This window comes from Typopeltis vanoorti, chromosome 18, assembly GCF_054136105.1.
Source record: "Typopeltis vanoorti isolate ZY-2024b chromosome 18, IOZ_Tvanoo_1.0, whole genome shotgun sequence".
NCBI classification, from domain to species: domain Eukaryota; kingdom Metazoa; phylum Arthropoda; class Arachnida; order Uropygi; family Thelyphonidae; genus Typopeltis; species Typopeltis vanoorti.
The window spans coordinates 78,145,889-78,170,705 of record NC_143566.1 but is presented as its reverse complement, the minus strand read 5'-3'; the positions used below and the strand labels follow the sequence as shown (position 1 = coordinate 78,170,705).

At 34.3% G+C, this 24,817-nt stretch overlaps 1 protein-coding gene across 3 annotated transcripts in view; it reads left to right on the top strand.

The window, feature by feature from the left end:
• The window catches only part of Jarid2 (Jumonji, AT rich interactive domain 2), a 557,336-nt gene that overhangs the window by 4,213 nt on the left and 528,306 nt on the right, over window positions 1-24,817 (top strand). For 2 of the 3 annotated variants that reach the window (XR_016549859.1, XM_090408747.1), the window contains exon 2: window positions 18,482-18,837. The gene's annotated coding sequence lies outside the window, so the exon portion shown is untranslated. The remainder of the gene's footprint in view (window positions 1-18,481; window positions 18,838-24,817) is intronic. The other variant, XM_090408748.1, reaches the window with a different exon arrangement.

The following is a 24,817-nucleotide window of genomic DNA, read 5'->3' as shown; positions in this document are numbered from 1 at the left end:
TTTGGTTATACTATAAATTACAGAAACCAAGAAATTATATACTTGGTTTAATCCTTTATCCAAGTGTAAGCAAACAAAGTTTGTGCCTGAAGTATTTTCAGGACTGGGGCAACTCGTATATAGAAGCTAATGACTTCACATCACTTGCCTTAGTATCCCATAATGCAAAGCACATATTCTTGCAGGTATGTATAGTGCTTTGCATTATGAGATGGGTCACTACCCAGACTGGTTTCGACCTTTATTGAGGTCTTATCAGTGGGAGCCAGACCCAGAGGTGATACTAAGGTTGAAGTAATGCAGAACTCATATTTTCATATATGAGTTTCCAAAAGGTGTCACACCTTATTATTAAAATACTCTGGATTAGAGATAGCCGTCGGCAGTTTTTCCACATGTTACATCACACCTCCAGGGAGTCCAAAGACTCATCGAGGGAGGGCATCTACTCTACAACTCCTCATCTCACTACTCCACCAACCTTCATCATCTACCACCAACGCCATCTATCGCCGACTATCACTACTAGTACTGTCACAGACAATCACAAACATCCCAAGGCGGGGATTTGAACTCGCAGCCTTTTGGCTGGAGAGCAGATATGCTGACCACTTGGCCAACCAAGTATACTAAGATATTATATACTTGAGGAGGAGGAAGGATTAAATCAAGTATATAATTTCTTGGTATCTTCAAGTTATAGTATAACCAAGTGGAAAAACTTCCAACAGCTATCTCTTATTCAGAGTATTGTAACAATAAGGTGTGATACCTTTTGGCTACTCATATATGCAAATATGACTGCTGCATTACTTCAACCTTAGTATCACCTCTGGGTCTGGCTCCCACTGATGAAACCTTAATAAAGGTTAAAACCAGTCTGGATGGTGATCCTTCTCATAATGCATAGCACTATACATATCCGTAAGGATATGTGCTTTGCATTATGGGATACTAAGGCAAGTGATGTGAAGTCATTAGCTTTTATATATGAGTAGCCTCAGTCCTGTAAATACTTCAGGTGCAAACTTTGTTTGCTTACACTTGATTAACAGATTAAACCAAATATATAATTTCTTAGTATCTTATAATTTACATAAAATATTTCCATTTCATCATCATCACTTTCACTAGTTGGGCTATAAACTTGCATTATTTTGATATATGTTCTGTCATTAATTTTTAATTTCACAAAAGCTATTGTATGTGGATATTCTATTTAAAATTCATATGTTTATAGGAAAGCCAATTCCTTTTGTTCTTGAATCTTCTGGTCTTTTTCAGTAAAGTTTGTTGTCTGAATGTAGTGTGAAACAGTTTTCCTCTTTTCTTTTAACTTCTGATAGTCCAATAATGTCCCACTTTATCTTGTTCTGTTCATTTTCAAGTTCTTTTATTCTATCCTGAGTTTCCAGTGTTGTTACGTTATATGTTATTAAAGTTATAGAGTAGTATTTCCTTTTATGGTATTTTATATTGGGTTCTGCCCTCCAAGGGTGGCTTAAGGCAGCACCATCATATTGTAGGGAAGAAGAAGCTAGATCAGGTCTTTGTCCCATTTGGCCTTTCTGTCTTCTTTGTGGCATTTGGGAGATTGATGGTCTAATTTCCTCACACTGACCAAACATCTTGGGAATTGCATTTTTCTACTTCTTTCAGTATTTTAAAAGGCTGCTCCTAACATGGAGACAGACACCTGTGTGACCACTCCTCTGGAGTCCAGAAGTCACTGAAGGAAGTGCAAAAGAATGAATAAAACAAAATGAAATAGCAAAATAGGAAAGATTCACCACTAGCCCTTGAGTACTCTAATAGCATTGGGGAAAGGAACAAGAAGGGAAGAAAGAAGGGGATGGACCAGTCCACAGATAATATAATAAATGTATATTACATGACATAAGGCATACTCTCTACTCTACTGCCGCTTAATTTGTTCTCTCTGCATTCACTCTCAAAATTTTTATTGCACATTCACTCACCAGTTTTTCTCTCCTTTTACAAATCAAGTTTTCCTATAAGTACACCTCGCAAATTTTACACTGGACAAAATCACTGCCAGTTAACTTGCCAAAACTAAATAAGTCTCTCTCGCACACTTAAAAAACAAATAAAAACATTAAATTAACTCAGTATTGTTAGAAAAATTTTGAAAAAATTACTTACCTCAGCATTACAAATCAGTTCTTAATTCAAATGACATTCACCAAATATCCTCGAACTGAACTTACATTTAGTCGAATATTAATATATTTAGTTTACTCACATCATCATCATCATCTTCAAATTCCTGCCATGTACCCTCAAGGGTTGTACAGGATATGATAGTACTACATGAAAAATTTACATCATTACTAACTTCCTATCAACAATTTTCCTCCAAATCAGTCTGTTACTTATCAAGACTGATAAGAACAGACTGATTGACATATATTATAATAATATATATATTTGACATATATTATAATAATATATGTCAAATGACAATATTTATCGTATTTATATTCAATACAACACATACACAGTGAATATTGCAAAAATCTCATCTCATCTTCCTTTCCCTCTTTTACCTTATGGTGTCGAGAATTTATTAATCATTGGACCTCAAACCGTTCACAGGATAAGGTGGCCAGCCCTATGCCCTCGGTGTATCCTATGTCTGTAATGTTGAGTTTCAAGGCCGATTTGCTTGCTTTGCGGGATGAAAAATCCCAGGATAAACTGGGGAAAATACCCTACTGTTCACTCCCAAGACTGGCTAACTTGTATATGGCTGAGGAAGATCCTTCAGCTGCTCACGTCACCGATGGGAATCAAACCTAGGACACTCCTTCCCCACGCATATGTTTGCAAAGCACACAGCCACAAGGCTAACGTCACGAACAGATTGCAAAAATCAAATGCAAAATTTACGTTTTTAGCATCTTACACATTTGACATAGCACAGTATCTTATATTTTTATACAGATTGATAATACTATCTTATTAGTCTTGAAACATTAAACATTTTTTTTTCATTATTTTACAGCCCCCCTCAACAAAACTAACAGCCCTCAAGGGGGCCGCAGCCCACAGTTTGGGAAGCGCTGGTCTAAGGCACTTTGTACTGTATCATTCCACCTATATCTTGGTCTTCCTCTGGGTTGTTTTACTGCCAACCTGTCAGAGAACACTTGTTTTGCTAATCTTTCCTTGCCCATTCTGTTTAAGTGACTATCCTTGCAGACAACCTCACCACATGCCTCTCTGGCTGAATCAATCAGTGTTTTCTTCAAGGCTTGCTGCTGAATCTCCATTTGGTTTCTGTTCTTTAACTCTTTCATTTTTTTAATGATTTCAGCTGATAATGTAGATGTTTGAATAGTTGCACTGTTTGCAACACATCCAGGCCAAGCTGCTTTCCAGTAGGCATTTAAAGTTTGTGGTCTTATTTCAGCAATAGCAAATGCAACATTATTTAAGCAGTCCAAAATAGAAAAATTTTCCAAATGTCGGTTACTGTTAATGATTCATTTTCTAGTTTATCCAATATAAATTGTAAGTGTGCTTAACATAATATTTTTTAAAAGTAGCAATTATGGCTTGATCTAATGGCTGAATAATGTTTGTTGTATTGGGTGGAAAAAACACTACCTGCACATTTGGATGTTCTAAATGCAGATGACTTGGTGCATTGTCAACAATTAATAAAACTTTAAAATCAAGAGCTTTTTTGCTTCAAATATGTTTCCACTTCTGGTACAAAGCAATTATTGAACCATTCAGTAAATACAGCAGTTTTACCCAGGTCTTTGTATTAGCCATCCAATGTACTGGCAGCTGTTTTAGATCTTTGCCTTTTAGAGCATGTGGTATTAGAGATTGATTTACTAGGAGGGTTTCAACATTCAAATCTCCTGATCATTGCTACAAAGTAACAATGTTACTCGAACTTTGCTTGCTTTAAACCCACTTGCTTTTTTCTTAGACTTTGCAATGCAGGTTCGACTAGGCATTTTCTTCCAAAACAGTCCTCTTTCGTCAGCTTTAAACACTTGATCGGGACAATATCCACCATCTTCAATAATTTTGGCTAACTTCTCTTGAAAATTTTTGGCTGCTGCTTCATCTGCTGCTGCAACCTCACTCGTACTCTTCACGTTATGAAGTGCGTTCCTCTTTTAAAAACCCGGTTAAGCATACTTTGTTAGCCGAAAATTCTTTATCTGCCTGGGAAGCGGAAGTAGACGGCTCCAATTGCTTCATCTGTTCATAAAACCGAAGAGCTTTTTGTTTAATTAAATAACCACTTGACTTGCAGTTCATCCAATACCATATCGTGATAAATGATTTCTGGTGTTGTTACACTTTTTGGACATCCTTCATGTGGATCATCTTCAAGGCTGGTACGGCCATGTTTAAACTTGCAGCCTATTTCTTAATTGTCGAGAAAGAAGGAGACGAGTGATAAACTTTTATGAACTTCGAGTGAATTTCTATTTGGCTTTAAACTTTCTTTTACAAAGAATCTTTATAACCACATGATACTCAAATTTGCCATTTCAAGGGATACAGACAACACCTGCTTCAGACAGCTATATAAAACAAACTACTTGATAGAATGACTTGCAGTTTCACATGCATGCTTCTGACAGATGTACTAACTTAGTTAAAACAAAATCTTGCCGATAGTGTTGCTATGGTCGAGGCCGAGAACTTTTCCGACTACCCTCATAATTCAAACCACTGTGAATCTTTTCTTGCAACTTTCATTCAAGCATCATTCATTTTCAGTCTTCACCTTCCATACATATCTATATTTGTCTTTATTTCACTTCACATCTGCTTCATCTCTTGCTTTATCTTTACCAACTCAGCTTTCAAATGTTGCATCATTTTTTCATCATCTCTTACTGTCAGTCAGTAAGAGATAGCGAATAGAGATTGTTTTTCTCCATCAGCCCTGCCTATCATCTTGCTGTTACTTGCACTATGAATATGATTTATTAGTCAGTTTTGACGTTTCTGCCTTTTTCACAAATGTTCCAATCAGTGACACAATTCTTCTTCTACAGAACAAATTTCCATTTGTTCTGTAGAACATTACTGCCTCTCTTTGTCCACGTGCGACGTTATGGTTACTTTTTACGGCCATGGGCCTTCCCCCCCCCCCCCCCCCCCCCCCCCCCCCCCCCCCCCCCCCACCCCCCCATTGCTAACTTTTATATGGAAGCTTTTGTGTAACATGCTCTTGATTCCTTTACTCTAAAACCTACAGTTTGGTTTAGATACATTGATGATGTTTTCGTTATCTGGCCACACAGTCACCAAATTTTAAACACATTCCTTAACCACCTGAACAAACAACGTGAGCACATACAATTTACTATTGAAATTGAAAAGCAGAACTCGCTCCCTTTCCTGGATACACTAGTCACACTTCTTCCCTCAGGCTGTCTATCCTTCACTGTTTACCACAAACCTACACGTACCAGCCAATATATACATGCTAACTCATATCACCACCTTCGCAAAAATTTGGAGTCATTAACACCCCCAAAACTGAGCTATAACAATTTGCTCTAATGAACAAGCTCTTAAACAAGAATTAAAAATTATTAGCAATACATTTATAAATAATGGCTATAGCAAAAATACTATTAATAAAGTTCTTCATAAAAATTTATCAAAAAATACATATAGATTACAGTAAAACCATTAATAAACCCTCGACACCGCAAGGTAAAAGTGGGTATAAAGAAGATGAGATAAAAGTTCATCAAAAATAATATAGATTACAGTAAAACCATAGCCATTCTATTCACAAAAAAATTAATAGAATCCTACACCATTATAATCTTAATGCCACTTTTAAAACCACCTTTTAAATTAAAAACAGAATATAAGGATCCCCCCCCCCCAATTAGTACATCCTTGAGTTTATTGCATCTCTTCCGCCTTATATTGGGGAAACTGGACGTATCATCCCTATACGTAAAAAAAGAGCACAAATGACACATTAACAATTTTGGTAAAGCAGGATTCTCAGATCACACTCTTAACACACTACACCAAAGGAAAAATACTTGCTTGTTACATTACAAAAACCTGGTATGAATTGAAATTTAAAGAAGCCTGTGAAATTTTGATTAACCTCCTCAATCTTAACAATAATGGCAGCATAAAAATCTCAAGAATTTGGATGGCGCATATTCAGCACATTTAACACGTTGACTGCCGTAATGTTAAAAAATTTTTTGATCCCCAGGCCAACTTCTTTTTGTTTTACAATTTGCTGAAAGTAACATAAAATAGTCATGTTTTATGATTTTTTATTTATTTCATGCAGCTAAATAGATTTGTTAAGTGTGAATCACGTGTGCACCGTGCGGCCTAAGAAGAATTTTTTTACTGACTGGGCTGAGCGGTGCACACGTGATTCACACTTCACACAAGGTCAAACTTGCATATCTATGACGCTCACAAACAATTATATGCGTTCAGTGTTTTGTCCGGTGGATATAGTGATAAATATTGTTATAAATTGCCCTAATATGGGAGACTACACCATTTAGAAGCCTTGATAAATGAAGTTCTATCTGATAACGAACCATACGAATATTCGTCGGAAAGTTACAATGGAAGTGATCTTAGTTCTGTGTCTTCAGATTCTTATTCTCTCATTGCTAGAAGGAGAATAAAAGTATCTACAACTGGTAATACCGAAGTTTTCGCTCCTAGTACATCTCAGTTTACTGCTGCTCATTCTGTAGAACAAACAATTGATTATGTTATAAGAAATCTGCATTTGACTAACAATTCTTCCTCAAATGAAATACTTGGAGATGTGAATTCAACCGACCTACAATGGAATGAAATTACAGGTGATAATCTAAAACATTTTCAGTTTGTGGATAATAATTTTGGAATAAAACAAAATGTTATTGAAGAAATGCACGATAAACAGCCTGTAGACTTCTTTTTTATGTTTGTTGATGAAGGACTGCTGGACCTAATGGTGCAAGAAACTAACAGATACACTCTTCAAAAACTCAGTAAGACAATTTTACCAAAAGCAAGTGGAAAAGCACAAATCCCAATGAAATGAAGATATTTTTTGGGTCTGCAAATTTGGTTCGGTTTAGTGCAGATGCCAAAATTAGAGTGTTATTGGTGGAATAACATCCTCTATTCCAGAAATCAAACAAATTATCTCAAGGAATCGGTTCTATCTTCTTCTTCCCAGTAACTGGCACTTCACAGACAGTGAGGGTGGAAATACTTCTGAAAGACTTTATAAAATTACACTTCTCATAAATCATATAAGAAAAAATTTCCAGAAAATAATGACGCCTTTGAGTAATATTTGCGTTGATGATACTTTAGTTCCTTTCTGGGGTCGTCCTGCCTTTCATCAGTACATCAAGAATAAACAACACAAATTTGGCATAAAACTATTCAAATTGTGTATTGAAGATGGATATACATATGATTTCAAGATATACTGCGGCGCAGAAAAGACCAATACTACTAATAGTGTTCCGACTTCAATTGTTATGGGACTTTGTGAGAATCTACTTGACCATGGACACACAATATTTGTAGATAATTATTATACCAGTATTGAATTAGCACACAAACTTTTGAATAGACAAACACACCTTGTAGGCACTTTGAGAAAAAATCGAAAGGGAATTCCACAGGATGTTACCCAGAAGAAATTGAAAAAGGGTGAAATAATTGGTAAAGAAAGTGACACAGGGGTGGCGGTAATAAAATGGTGCGATAAACGTGAAGTGCTTATGTTATCAACAAAACACACAAACAAAATGAAATCCCTTACAGCAAGAAATGGTAATGAAGTGCAAAAGCCGGAAGCTATTATGGACTATAACAAAAGTAGAAGTTTTATTGATCTATCTGATCAGGTAAAAGCCTATGCTTCTTGTCTTCGAAGAAGTGTGAAATGGTACCAAAAACTCGCAGTTGAAATTCTTTTAGGTTCTGCTGTGGTGAACGCTTTTATGGTATATAAGCGAGTTACTGATAAAAACATTAGCATCACAGAATTTAGAGAAAAAAATCGTAAAAGAGTTATTAGGAATTACACCAAAGGAAAATAATGTCACTTCGACTTCAGACAAGGAAAAACATATTTTAGAAGAGGTTGGTACCAGTAATAGGAGAAGATGTACATCTTGCTACAAAAAGTTAACCTAAGAACATAATAGAAAATATGCAACATCTAAGGTGACACAAACACGGTGGAAATGTGTTCAGTGCAAAAATTTTTACTGTGTTCGCTGTTTACTATTGTGCATAACTGTAGTTTGTAATTGTTAGTAATAATTTCACCTAATTATTTTTTTCATATCTATTTGTCTATTATTTGACATTTTTTTGTTTATTAGTTTTTCAATTTTTTAGAAGAAAAATTTATGATTTGGCACATTTCTAATGACATATATTATAAATAAATATTTAACACCATTGTTATTGTTTTATTCAACATTAGAAAATGGCCTAAATCAGGTAAAAATAAAACCCCTATAATAGGCCACCTGTTGTACATGTAGTTGAAATTCTACTGCAATAACTATATAAACCTGTTTACCAGGCCCCACATTTCCATTACCCATAAGCATTTCATTTAGATATGAATCACGGGTGAACTACGCAGTCTGAAAGAAAAATCTTTATGCAAATCAAATATGATTCACGCAATGCATTGAAAAAATGTAGTGTGAATCGTATTTGATTCATATGGCGGTCAACGTGTCAATTTCCAGTAAACCCTGACTTTAGGACTAAGCAATTTTTCAGCTTTTATTGGCCCCTATCCATGCCAGTTGGTTGTAATTTATATGCATACTCATATAAGTAATTTTTTATTTTTATTATTTATTAAATTTTTCCTTTTTTGTAAGCATGTTGCTCTCCAGCTTAATTTAATTTTGTAACCTAATAGATAATAATAGGGCTCTAGCTTTGATGTAATATTTTTTTTTCCTTGAAAGGTCAGGCCAATAGTTGTAATAACTATTGGTCAGTAACTTCAGCATGCCATGTGGATTGTAGTGCAGGTTGTTTCTTTGTATATATTTGTATACTCCAGATGATGACCTTATTGTGAAGGTCGAAATGCTGAGTGTTTCTTTTGGTTTATATTAAACTAAAGTTTTACTCTAACACTGGTAGATTCCATAATTTTCATGTCTACTACAGCCATCATTGTAAAAATGTACATAATAAGGAAGACAAGAAGCCATTATCACACAACACGTGAACTATTGCATGCCATTCAATGATATGGCTTATGAGGAAATATGTGAAGAAGGAAGTTAGGAGAAAGTACTGAAACAAGTGACTAAGACCATATCAGGCTTTGCAATATTAAATGTAAAAAGGATTATACACAGGAGAGAATGACACACTTCCCTGAAAAGTGTGAAAAGATATTAAGAAGAAAGTTAGGAGAAGATTTTTACATAGTGAGTGGTGAATGAGTTAAATGTATTGCTGGAGTGTTATAAATGCTAGAATATGAATGATTTTCAGCTTCATTATGTGATATGATATGGTTGATTGCTGGTTGCCAACAGTGTCATCATCGGAGGTCTGAGCTGCATGAGAAGCCTTCCTAGGCCATTCTCTCTAATTACACACATGGTCATTTATCTATTATTTAATGCTCATTCTATTCAGGGAAGTTTGTAACCATGGATAGACTGAGGGTTAGTTAAGCTAGAAATCCCGCTCTGAACACAAAATATGGAATTCAACAACATTAAGCCTCCAGTTCTCGTAGTATCATGCTAGACTGTAAAAACTGCCTAACACCTAATAAAAGACCATAACTAATATTTGGATCACAATGTGATCCAAATCCCCAATCTGTTGGTTGTAGAGCAGAGATGCTACTTGCTCAGCAGGTAATATGAGGCATTAGTAAGTTTTTGCAAGCATTCAGTGATTTGAAAGGCAGGAAATATGGAATGAGAGAAGATATGAAAAAGTTGCTGGAAGAAGTGAAAAATTAAGAATGAGAGAGTAGAGATAGTGGGTCTACTGCCATAGTGTGATAGCATAGGAATAAATTAAGGAGGGCAGCAGTTACAAATTAAATGTCAATGAGAACTTTCTACAAAAGAAGTGGTCTCTTAATGTTTGGAATGAGTTGGAAGGACAACATTGCTTATACCTGATTGATTACATTTGAATGCTTTTGGAGTTAGATGCTTTGAGAAAGTGTTCAGTGAGAGAGTGAAGTGCAAAATCAGGAAAATTAGAAGTGTTGGGGAGAGGTATAGTTATGGTGACCATACTTCTTTTATTTAAGAGGACAGTCCTTTATTTCATTGCTCTGTCCTTTAGATTATTTTTTTTTCTAAATGGCCACTTTGTCTTTTATTTTGTGAATTGAAATAGTAATTTGAATATTGGTGCACAGCACATGGTCCATAGAAACATGAGTCCATAGAAACACTTTCTCAAAGCATCTAACTTTTGGAGTTAGATGCTTTGAGAAAGTGTTCAGTGAGAGAGTGAAGTGCAAAATCAGGAAAATTAGAAGTGTTGGGGGAGGGGTATAGTTACGGTGACCATACTTCTTTTATTTAAGAGGACAGTCCTTTATTTCATTGCTCTGTCCTTTAGATTATTTTTTTTTCTAAATGGCCACTTTGTCTTTTATTTTGTGAATTGAAATAGTAATTTGAATATTGGCGCACAGCACATGGTCCATAGAAACATGAAACTGTCATTTTCACTGGCACTCGCTACTGGCGTGGCATATTATATGGCCACGTCGTTGATGTCATGTGTACATATTATACTTGACTGTGTGTGTGTGTGTGTGTGTAGTGTAGAAGCTCTGGTAGGAGTGAGTGGACGTCTTGAAGTTGCAACGTTCTATTGTCACTGGAGTACTAAAAGTGTATTGAAAGTTTTCTCACCAGTGAAAAGATTGAAGAATGGCGAAAAAATGACGAGTCCTGCCAATGTAGAGGGGTTGAGATTTTTAAATATATCACAGATAATTCTTTCTTTTAAGGTTAAGGTTACACAGTGATCAGCATTCATGGTTAAGAATTTAGGGAAGCACAACACACATGTTAAAATAATTACTTTATTTAATATTAGGAAAGTAATAATTGATGTTTCAACTTCTGTATTGAGTCATCGTCAGAAAATTACATATATATAAGGAGCAAGCTACATGCTACTGCACTTTTACAAAGGTAAAATGAATCTAAGCTGCTTATTAATCTTTTATCTAGCCTTACCTCTAGTGGAAAAAAAAAAAAGTTAATAATATTAAAAAATTAAAAAAAACATTTTAAATAAAATAAAGTTAAAAAAAAAGAAAGGTAAATATGAAAATTAATTAAAAACAACTACATTAAACATTTCTAAAGTCCTCTTGTATTGAGATATCCTTTTGGACTTGTTCCAGTGCTATAAGGGTTGCAGATGGGTCCTACACATCCTTGGAATGATTAGTCCATCAATCCAACCTGTGAAATGCTAAAACTCAGTCTAAACCTGAACAAAAATTAAAGTAATTATTTTAATATGTGTGTTGTGTTTCTCTAAATTCTTAACCATGAATTTCACAGATAAACATATATCTTTTAAAAACATTTTAAAAATCGTTGAATTTGCTTATATCTCCCTGGATCTAATGCCCCCACTGAACGAGCATTTTCATTAGTGAACAGTCTGTGGACCAGTGGAAAAACCCAATTAAAAATCAAAACATTGAAAGCATGCATTTATATCAGATGCAACTTTTACATGAATTGTATACAGTTTTATGAATTTTTAAAACACAAACCTGATTTATTAAAAAAGTTCATTCTTGTGAAAAGTATCAAAATTAAATTTTTTAAAGTATGATTGTTTAAATGCTATGTATATGCTTATATTTTATAATAAATGTTATAAAGCTTTTTAGTTTTAGTGAAACAAATAAACACAATCTGCTTTTTTTTTTTTATTATGAAACAATTTCTGATTTGTCCTTTATTTTCTCCAAAAAAACATGGTCACTGTAGGTATGGTAAGCATGTGTCCAGCCCCTCTGAGACAAATGATCATCCAGAGATTGCTGTTTTGCATGTTTCTGAATGGATTAGTAATCACATTATGTAAAGGTAATTGCAGACACAAGGGAATGTTCAAATGCATGTACATGAATGACAGAAGCATCAGAAATAAAGAAATAACAAAAATGAAAAATTTTTGGCATTTTGACATTGGCCAGTTCGGCATGGCCAGAAATTATTGGCAACAGTGAGACTTAATTGGTAGACAGATGATATACAGATAAAATGTATGGGTATTCCATTTTATGGAGGATAGAGGGAATAGGATGGGAGGAGAGGTATTGCTGACGATAGTCAAAGAAATGCATTTAGCAAAAGTAGAAGTTAGAGAGAATTTCAAGACCAAGGGAAATGATCCATTTGATGCAATCTAGTATGAGCTTGAGGCCAACAGAAGCAGCAGCAGGCATCAAAATATATTGTTAATTGCTGCTGTAGACCGCAGTCACACAGAGAGATACAGATCCTATGCATTGGCAGATTTGTATGAGTACAAGTCAAGCAGTTATTCTGAGGGACTTCAACTATGAGGACAATTGGAGAGAGAGAGGGATAATGAGCATATGGCAAGATGGAAATGAAATTTATACAGTTACCAAGGAATGATTTCTTGAAACAGTATGTGGTGGAGATGGATAACATCAGAAAATTTATCTGATGTTATCCATCAGGGATAGTGACCATGCAGGCTTGTTCTGGGGTTCTGGGAGATGGCTAAACATGAATTCTCACTTAAAAAGGGGATTTATGTGGAACTACAAAACTATAATTATGACAACCTTGGGATGAACTTGGAGCAGTGCCAAGGCATAAGAAGCTACAAGAGAAGATTTCAGTAATAATTGAGAAATGGTCAGGTAGTGTTTGAGCAAAGTAGTATCAGAAAGTATACCCAGTATACTTTCTGATAAATGGATGAATAACAACATAAAGCAGGAGCTGCAAAGCAAAAGGGTGATCAGCATTGCTCATATGTAATCCAGAGTTCAGGGTGAATAGCATGGTAAGGAGCACGAAATTAGCTAAGCTGGCCAAACGCTTTTTACTTATATAGTGAATAAGAGGAAGAATGGAAGAAATGGGGGCTTAATGGATGCTAGTTCTATTAGACGGTGGGTATGGAAATATCTGTAGAAAAGACATTGCAGAAACTGAACTATGAAGAAGAGAGCTTCCAATAATCAATCAAACTATCCTTTTTCTGAATAGCATCAAGAATTTTTAGGGAGGTCTTAAGTGTACCCTAAACATGAAAGCAGTTTTCCAAGTTTGGGTGGATGATTTGAGATTTATACAGAATAAGTAACTGGTCAGAAGAGAAGTACTGTCTTTTACACTTAAGTAAAAGACAGTACTTCTCTTCTGACCAGTAGAGAGAAGTACTGTCTATTATGCAGTCTGTTTTTTAAAAGGATGCAAAGCTTTTTGGAAGCTGAGGATGCTATAAAAACGATGTGGTATTCCTGATTTGGAGTAAGTAAACTGGAATGGATTGCCAGTGGTGGCTGTGAGTTCTTTGAGAGTGAATGTGTTTAAGAAGGGGGTATGATTGGTATTGTGAAAAAATAGTTAGTCCTTGGATATGCTTATGTAATAACAATAAAATAATCTCACAGTGTCAAGTGAAGAAAAAGTTCTTAAGGGTCTTATCATGATATAGTAACATCTATAGGTATACAGGGTCATTCAAAATTAAGGAACAAATTGTACTTGTTTGTGAAATGTTTATTTCCAGTGATACAAACACGTGTTATACGTCACTTGATAAGAAAACTAAAATGAGAGTTTACTTTTCCCCACATTCTTGTGGCAGGCTTTTGCTACTAGAATGTAGATGCTAAGTGTTGTAAGTACTTGAAACAAAAAGAACCTTCAGTCGCTTGCTCACAGAGTTAACAAAAATGGTGTCTCTGCTAGAGAAAGCATTTTGTGTTATCAAATTTGCAAAGTGTAATTCCATAATTGCAGTTCCACATAAATTCCACACTCAATTTAAGAAAGAACCGTCTTGTCATAAACAGACAGATTTACTCATGGTACGAAAAATTTGAAGAAGAGGGATGCATCTGTAAAGGGAAAAGTCTGGATCGTTGTTAAAGATACCATTTGCGTGCCACTCCTACCTGCCACATTGCAAGAACATCTTCATCAAATGATAGCAGCAGTGAATTCGATAGCTATCAACCAGTTACAAAGAGTCTGACAAGAAATAGATTATCATTTTGATGTGTGTCATATTACAGGAGGTGCATATATAGAGTGCCTGAATATTTGACAGTTTTCCTGTCAGGTGACATATAACTCATTATTTTGGAAATAAAGAATTCATAAACAAGTGTAATCTGCTCTTTCATTTTGAATAACGCCATATTTCTAATTAAATGTATTATATCCACTCCTGTATTTGTTTTCTTTAAACTCGCAGACATATCTGTTGTTAGAGATGATGTCAGAACATTTAAATACTGACGGGCTCCTAGTTAGGATAAATTAACGTATAGTTAATGTGAAACATATTTTCAGGTATATGTTGTTAACATTGTTTTAAAATGTGCAGTTTTTTTACCAGGACCTAATTGCACTATCTCCTATCAATTTTTTTTTCACCGAAGATCGAAGTGATGCCAGGAAGGACACTGTCATGTAGGAATAAGGAAATTATTCATATACTCTTACATGATTTCGATACAGTTGCATCTGGACTACTTTTCTCATAACCAGATTTTTTGAGGTTATGATTTTTATTTATTTATTTTTTTTTATGTTGGGCCCATACATGAGAGGTTGGTTGGTCAACCTATGTATAGGGTTATGAAGGGATTCTATAACAAATGTTAAGAGACAAGTAATCAAATTGATATTGGGCTCTGAAATGCTGAATATATGGACTGAGTGCAGCAATGTTGACCACAAACCTATAAACAAGCAGGAGAGGTAATTGATAGAGATAAGCTGTTAAAGGGATTTTTTACAGGATAAAGTTAGGTGAAATCTTTCAGGATATGGTAATCATGTGGGATTGGTCTTCCCTAGAAATCGAGTTCGAGTGCAGTTAATAATGGTGTGAGGGGCTATTTTTCTCATGGACAGGTGGTGGATGAGTAGAATGAAATGCCAGTGGTGAACCATGAATGAGTTTAAAGTGCACTGTGATAAGTGGCATGATAGTTCTTGTTGGTATCCATAGAATTAAGAATGTACACATACTATCACCACCACTGTTCAATATTAAGTTACTACTTAATATTGTAAGTTACTTCCATAAGTTACTTAATGTGGGTGTTTTTTATGACTTGCCTAATAGTGTAAAACAAGTATATATGTGATACATATCTAAACTGTAAAACTTGAGCATACATGTAGTGAATATTTAACTCTTTGGTATCTGCCAGTTTTTTAATATTCCACCTATCTAAGGAATTTTTTAAAAATAAACATTTCATGCATCAACTTGAACTTCATTGCCATCACAGTTATTCCTTAAGAATCTGTTTTGATTACTGTCCTCCATTAAGAAAAATCATTGTATGTAGTATGGCACATACAGTTATGAATGTATTATCTCCTCCTTCATCGTGTAGCTTCCTCAGTGAGAGGGGTGCAGCACCATGTCATTCCAGTTCTCTCTGTTGGTGGCTTTTCTTTTTATTTCTGCATAGCCATGTGATCTTGTCCATGATCTTATATCTTCAAGCAATGTCGTTCGTTTTTTGCTGCTTAATCCTTTTCCCATAATTTTTCCTTCTAAAACTTATAGTATCCTCTGTCCTGCTGAACTAATCTTTCTCTGGATCATTTCCTGTAATAAAGATCTCTGTGTTCTCATTCTCTGTAGGACATCTGTATTTGTCACATGTTCTGTCCATGGGATTTTCAGAGCTCTTCTATAGCACCACATTTCAAAGGCCTGTTATCTGTTGCCTTACTGTCTTCTTGAATATCCAGGTCTCACTTCCATATGTGAAAATTGGCCACACTAATGTTCTTATCATGCTTTTCTTTGTCTCGATACTCACAGAACTTCTGAGCAGATCTTTATTTTTCCAAAATGCATCTTTAGCTATGGCTGTTCTTATTTTTATTTCTTTATCTTGCTTTCCATCTGCAGTAAAGTAGGTGCCTAAATATTTGTATTCTGTTGTTATGTTCAATTTTCATATTGTTTATGAATATTTCTGGCTCGGATCTGCTATCTTTTGAGATTTTCATAAATTTGGTCTTTTTTGCATTTATATCTAATCCAAATTCTTTACCTTCTTTAATGCTGCAGTATGCTTATTTAATGCAGCTTCTCTAAAGCTGCAGTATGATTAATTTGTTTCTGTTTTCTACTATTAGAATGGTGTCATCAGCATATCTAAGAGTGTTGTATTTTATACCATTGATACTAATTTCTATTTTTTGTTTTTCAATATTTTTCATCACTGTCTCACTATAGATATTAAATAGATTTGGTGAAAGGATACAACCTTGTCTAACTCCTCTTTTTATTTTCACTACAGAAGTCTCCTTGTTAAACAGCTGCATTTTCTGTTTGGTGTAAATCATTTTTATAATCTTAAGTACATGATCTTCTATGTCTAATTTATCTAATATATTGAACATTTTATTATGTTTTACCTGGTCAAAAGCCTTCTGAAAGTCTATGAAGCATATGTAAATGTTCCTATTTCTTTCAATTTTTCTATTAGTATTTTTAGTTCCAGGATAGCATTAATGGTTCCCATTCCTCTTCTGAAGCTTTTCTGTTGTTCACTCAATTCACCGCTTAAGGCTCTCTCAATATGTTTGTTCACAATGGTTAAAATAATTTTAGATGCATGGGATATTAGGCTCACAGTTCTGTAATCCTTGCAATTTTGTGCATTAATTTTCTTTGGAATTGGTATGCAGATAGATGTTGTAAAAACTTCAAGTAATTGTATTGTTTTATAGATGTCCTGAATGGATTCCACTAAATAGTTATTATTGCCAGTCAAAACTTTAAGCAGCTCAGCCAGGATATTATCACATCCAGGGGATTTATTATTAGGAAGATTCTTAATTACGTGTTCTACCTCCTTTCTTGTAGCTAGAGTGGTATCTGTTGTTACGTTTAACTTAAGGTGTCATGAATCATCTAACATACTACAATTTTGATAATCATAGAGATCTGATAAGTACTCCAATCATCTTCCATTTATCTTTTCCTTATCAACAAGTATGTTTCCATCTTTGTCTTTGATGTTATTAGGCTGTGTATGCTTTACTTTTCCATTAAGTTCTTTCACTTTCAGGAATGCTTCACTGGTTTTGTTTCTATTTTGTAATTCTTCTATCTCAGTGCACTGCCTATTTATCCAGTTTTCTTTCAATCTTTTACATAACTGTTTGATTCTTTTATCCAGAGTTTTATATCTTAACCTTTCTTCTTCCCTCTTTTCCATGTTCTTCTTTCATCAATAAGGTTGATTACCTCTTGAGTTATCCATGGTTTTTTCTTTCTTTCTTCTTGTTTATTGATGTGGTTTTTAGCAGATAGCTGCTTGTAGTCTATTCCACTGCAAAGGTTCATTTTCGTTTTGCAACAGTGCAGACAGCAGTTCTGAAATATTTTCATTAAATTTTGATTTTACTATCGGATTTTGTACCATTTGCAGATCCCATTTTAGCGGTTGACTTTTTTTAAATTTTATTGTTTTCAGGCGAATATTCATCTTCATTAAGACTAGTCTATGATCAGATCCACAGTCAGCACTTGGCATCACCTTTGAGTTCTGTATTCCATTGAAGTAGCGTTTACTGACTACAATATAGTCTAATTGATTTTTGTATCTTCCATCCGGACTTTCTCATGTGTATCGTGCTGTTGGTTTTTGCTCAAAATTAGTTATGATGAGACTGTACTTGTTACAGAAATCAATCAGCTTTTGTCCTCTCTCATTCTGAATTCCAACTCCAAATGGACCCACGTGTAGATGTTCTCTCTGATCTAACTTTTGCGTTCCAGTCACCCATAGCACAAATGACTGGGGTGACTGAATGTGCTATACTACATACAATTAGTTTTTGAGTATGCATCTTATGTTGTCTTGCTGACAACTATGAACATCAATAAAATTGTCTTACAAATCAGATATCTGTGTTCAATTTAAGAAATTCATTAATTCAATTAATATAAACAGGGCTGTTATTATTTTGATACTGGTATATAATTTGAGTTATGTATGGTATTTTGGTTAAAAAAAGAAAGAAAGAAGCATTTTGGTATTAAATATTAAAAGCAAAAATTTAATAAATAATTTTTCTTTTCATGATAGAGACACAGCTTATGCATGATATAAACAGAAGTATTTAAATACTAAACTGAAATAACACATGTGTGTTAAGTGATTTTGATGCTTATTTTTTTGTTTCAGTAACTTCTGGAAAACTGCTTTCATGTGTAGACAAAAAAACGGAGGAGAACCTGAATCTTCAATAGCTTTTCACTGAAGTTATGGAAAGTCTTTATAGTCTTAATCCAGAATGTTTCAAAAGGTGAAATGTTTTTCAAAATATTTAACCTACTGTCTGAAGAGAGGTCAACTGAGAACTTCTTTTTGAAATAATAATTATTTGCATGATTTTTTCATGAATGGATCTAATATCCACCAACAGCCTTCTCTGCATCTTGTTTGAAGAAAAATACTGGTCAGATTTAAGGCAAGGTGTCAGAAATGAGTGTATACAAATTGGTTATATGTTCACAGCATCTTGAACTTGCTCATCACAGGTTTGTTTTATCCGTACTTCCTTAATATCCTAAAGTATCTGCTTTCTTCTAAAAGAATGCTAACAAGTAATATAAATATAAACATCCATTAGTTTGCAGTTATGTGGCTTTATTGTAACGTTAATAAAGAACTTTCAAGAGTGCTTAGTTCATTTCACTAATGCATTGGAACTAAATTTCAGTAAGGGAGGGTACGCTGTTGAACCATACCCAACAATTTAGGGTTTTAATAAATTCATTCATTTCACTTATTAACAGTGAAGGAAAGAACCAGATGCGGCAATAAAATTAACTCCTCAAATAACTTCAAAAATGAGTGACTTATTAACTTACGATACATGTAAATTATGTAAACATAAAGTATTTAACATCATTATCATCATCATTCTAAAGACAGACTGGACCGTTCTGGTGGAGGTCTAGCTATACTCTTAAGGATCCAACACATTAAATATAAAGAAATCATACCTTATGGAGAGCTCCCTTTTCCAGGTATCCCTATTTCCATCCTCTTTAGTAGCTTTTGACTTTTTTAGTTGATGTATGTTTATCTCCTCTTTTAAGAATGTATGTATCGGCTGTACTTTCTTCTTTTTCCTGGTATTGTCCCTTCTAACATGTTTACAATTCTATTTCTTATGTATCCATATCTATCTCAGGAATTTCATCTTTCTTCTTATGATTGTTTTCTTCAATACTCAGTTCTCTTTTATTTCATGCAAGACTTCTTCATTGGTTTTTCTTTCTCACCAATTTCCTTCTAATAGCACTGTCCAAGAGTTCATTTCAGATGCTTCAGTTCTTTTTCCATTCTTCTGCTGTAATAATGTAAGTCTCACAACCATATAGGAATACATTCCAAACAAATGTTTTTAATAAATCTTTTCCTTAAATCTTTGCTTATCTTATTTGAAATAAATGATCTCTCTTTTTTTTTCTTCTTTAATACTTCTTTTGTCATTCTTCAATTCTTCTTCGTATTTCCAACTTGATCTTCCATCTTCTCAAATAGTTCCTCAAAGATATACGAATGATTTTACTTGTCCAATGTTCTTATTTATAATCACTGTTTTATCTATCTATATATATATAGATATATATATATATATATATATATATATATATATATATATATATACATTTATTTATATATATATATACTTTTCTATGTTCTTATCGCCTGAAGAAGTCATTCTTGACGAAACATGTTGCGTTTTTTTCAAATAAATGTCATTGTGTTATAACTCTCGGGTTAAAGTCAGTTAATTTAGAAAAATGAACATATCCCAAGCCCGAGTTAATAGTACGTTTCATATATATACATATATATATATATATATATATATATATATATATATATATCTACCTGTATATCTCAACATGCTTCAGCTTAACATCAATGGCACTCAAAAAAAGATGGAAGAGTTTAAGAACATTTTATACAAAAATAACATCCACATGGCACATCTACAAGAAACAAAACTAAATCAAATCTGAAGCTTCAAGTCAAAGGCTATTCAACACTAAGGAAAGACAGACTGGGCCGTTCTGGTGGAGGCCTAGCTGTACGCTTAAGGATTCAACACATTAAATATAAAGAAATCATATCAGCTAACATAGCAATCTTAATTGCTTGAAACACAGAGGCTCAAGCAGTTAAGATATTTCTACCAAAATGCATTATTACAATAGTCAGTGTATATATCACCCAGATAGCACAGATATAAATACAGAAGTACTTAAGCAATTAAGTCAACCAATGTCAGATACAAAGATCCTCTTAGGAGATCTAAATGCCAAAAGCCCAATTTTGGGTTCCTCACAACTAGATCAGCAAGGAGTACATATAGAGAACATAATTGCTGATCTAAATCTTGTGAGATCATAAACAAAAAACGAACAAAATACATATCTCTCAAAAACAATGGGTACAGAATCAGCATTAGGCATCATAGCAATAGATTATGAAACTGCAAATCCTACCCAGTGTAAAATACTATAAAATGTCATCAGTGATCATAGGCCTATTATCACAACCATTAATTTGCAGTTAGACCATAAACCACAGAAAAAGAGATCTTGGAACTTTAGAAAAGCAAATTGGCCTAAATACAACTATTAGAAACATATTGCACTGGCACACCCACTAGTAAAGAACTAGATCAGTAACTACTAACTAACGACATAGAGAGAGTTGCAAAAAATTCAATACCCTGAGGACTCAGGAAAAATAATTGGGTTCCATTTTGGAAAGATCATAATGTCAATGCTATGATCACTGAAAGAGATATTATCAACGAACAGTTTAAAAAAAATAATACAGAAGAAAACAGAAAGAAGTTAATAAAATTAACTCAAAAAATTGAAGATGAAATTTCAAATTGCAAACAAGAAAAGTGGGAAGAATTCTGCAATAAACTAGATCCAAGAAAAGAATCACAACATTGGAATATCATCAGATTATTAAATAATGCAATACTTCCGGATACTGATCACTCTTCAAACACCATCTCTTCAGGAATTAGTACAGCAGCAACGAACAAACAGATGGCAGATATGCTACCAAACATTACTCCCAAAGTAAGTAAACTGCGATATAACAAAGAAGATAAAAAGTGCATGAAAATTGCAAAACATCTGCTAATACAGTCTGGAACCTATCCTTCTGAAGACATATTTTCTCAGGAACCTTGCAATGAGAATGAGAAACAGCAATGAGTCAAATTGACCCTGACAAATCACCCGGAATTGATCTTATCTTTAGACATATGATTAATGCCTTCTGAAGATATTTAACACTTCCTGGAATACAGGTAAAGAGCCAAAAATCTGGAAAAACATCACCCATACTAAAACCTAACAAAAACCCAAGCGACTGTAAAAGCTACAGACCAACGGCTTTGACTAGTACTCTCTGTAAACTAAATGAAAGAATAACACATACTAGACATATGAATTGGCTCTTCGAAAATAACAAAATCACCTTCTATCAAACTGCATACAGGTCTCATCGCAGCATAGATCAATTATTTTATCTTTGCCAATTAATCATAAAGGGCTTCCAAGAAAAACCACCAAAGAAGACAACAGCAATCTTCTTGGATCTTACAGCTTTATTCGATTGTGTATGGAGACAAAAGTTAATAAAAATTGCATACGATACCAGAATAAGGGAGGAATGCATTAATTTCAATTTCAGACTTCATGAAAGGAAGAAAAATAAAAGTAAAAGTCAATGGAATTTATTCCAATAGGTACTGAACTTGGACTGGAGTCCCACAAGGTTCTATTTTAAGCCCACTTATATTTCTCATCTATGTGAACAATATTCATCCTCACATCATAAATGATACAAAAATACCATGTTATGCAGATGATATAACAATTCTGGCACAGAAGCAGTAATCCTCAACAATCTTTAAAAGTCCTAAATAAATCAACACAAGACTTAGAAAGATGGACAAAGGAACTTAATTTACAGATAAACTCAGAAAAAACAAAAATGAGTATCTTCTCCACTGATAGAAAAAATAGACATAATAACAACCCCCAAATTAAAATAATATAGTACCAAAATAGGAAAAACAGTCTCCAAAATACTTAGGCCAACTCTAGATACTGAACTGAGATTTACAACTAATATTACAATTATATCTAATAAAGCTCTTAAAAAGCTTAATATCAAAACGCTTTGTGGAGCAAAGTGGGGTGCAAAACCAAAAACACTAAAAACTACATATACAGCACTCATACGACCCACTATGGAATATGCCTCATCCATCTGGGCTCAAGCTTCTACTAGCTCAAAAGAAAAACTTGACAGAATACAGTCAATAGCAGCAAAAATTATTATAGGTGCAGTTTCATCCACAAATAATTTTAAAGCTGAACAAGAGTGTGGACTTCATATACTAGAAGACAGAAGAAAACTCACCACAGTTAAAATTCACTAACAGAATGAGGAGCCAACAACAGGTGATGCCTGATGGACAGGAAAATCTAGACTAAAGAGATCATCTACTTTACAATATGATCATGAAATGTGAATTAACAGCCATACGAGTAGCTCTAAAGTTCTATCTCTCTCTCTCTAATCCAGTAATAAACATTACAGAAAGAATAACCATCTTCAGTGACTCAAAATCTGCATTTGAAGCATTAAAAAATGGAAAAACAAAACTCACACAGGAAATTCATTAACATCTAACAACTTAAATTTGAAAAGTAAAAACTGTGCATTGCAATGGATACCATCCCATGTAAATATTAAAGGCAATGAGAGAGCAGACAGACTAGCCAAAGAAGCAAGATACTCACCTCAAAAATTTCACCCACTACCACTAACTGATGCTAGTTCTGTCGCAAAAGTAAGATTGTTAAAACAAACTATCAAGAAGAAGCAATGAAAGTAGAGAAATAAACGCAATCATGGCCAGACTGAGAACAGAACATTTTAAAGGCATGAAAATTCAGCCAGACAATACTACTAGCTATGAAATATGCAAGAACTGTCCAGGAGTTTAACTAACACCTGCCCATATCTATTCTTGTCCAATAATTGCTGCTACTCTACAGAAAATTGACAATAGCCCCCTGTAGAAAAACTCTACTCCATCTAAGTTCAACAGATTGCCAAAGCAGTTCTACAAGCTCACAGTCATAGCTGGAAGCTCTTCAACTTACTCGACAGTAACAACAACATCTATCTTATTTTGTTCTTTGGAAACCTGCCACCATTATTTTAGTTTTTGCTGCATTTATCTTAAGTCCATAATCTGATAAAACATCATCTATTCTAGATAATATCCACTTTAAATCCTGTTCATTCTCAGATGATATAGCTATATCATCAGCAAATCATATCATATATATCTGCACTCCACCTATTATCTCCTTCATTCCTTCTTGTATTACTTTTTTATCACACTCTATATATAGGTTGAAAAGTAAGGGTGATAATGCAAAAACTGTTATGTTTTGTGATAAGTATCTCATCACATCACATCAGCAGAGGGACGGGACACACACACAAAGGACTGCTTACACGAGAAGAGAATTCGATGAAAACAAATGTCACATAGCATATTCTTATTTTACTTTCTTCTGCCAGTAATATACCATCTAGAACATGTATTCTTGTCTGATTATCATCGTAGAGGAGGAGATTCTTTATATATTCAAGAATCGATGATTCTTGGATATCAAGAATCACTCATCAAATTCCTGATGTGTACATTAGAGAGTAGTACTCTCATGGCATCTCCTGTATACCCTTTAATAGTACATAGCAGGTATTTGATGATCAGGATATAGTTGAAAGAAATTTTAAGTCACTAAGAATCAGATATAAGCATCTTTTGTGATGATGTATTATGGGTAGTGGTCTTTATATTTTATTTTTTAGATAAAGAATATTTGTATATTTTTTCCAAAACTAATATCACCAATTTTTGGATAACTTCTCCACCTCTGTGATGGTGGTCAGACAAGAATGCATGTTATTCTTGCATAGTACACAATTATTATTATTTGACCTCCAAGGACTCATCGAGGGAGGACACCTGCTCTGTAACTCCATTTCCACCATTCAATCACCAACTGATCGCAACTACACCAATGCCATCTACCACCAACCACCACTGGTATTTCCACAGACAATCACAAACATCCATGCCCACGGCGAGATTCGAACCTGCAGCCTTGCGGCTGGAGAGCAAATACACTATCCACTCAGCCAACCAGCCTGGTTAAATTAAGTTTACATTATTACTAATCTCCTGTCATCACTTTTTTCCCGAATTGGTCTGTCACTTCTCAACATCCCAAAATGTCAGATCTTTTATTTCTGACTTCTAGGACCCCTTCTGACTCCATCATTCATCTAGGTCTTGAACTTCCTGTGGGTCTTTCTCCTGCAACTTGTCATCAAATGCCTGTTTTGACAACCTTTCCTCTCCAGTTCATTTTAAGCGACCTAAGC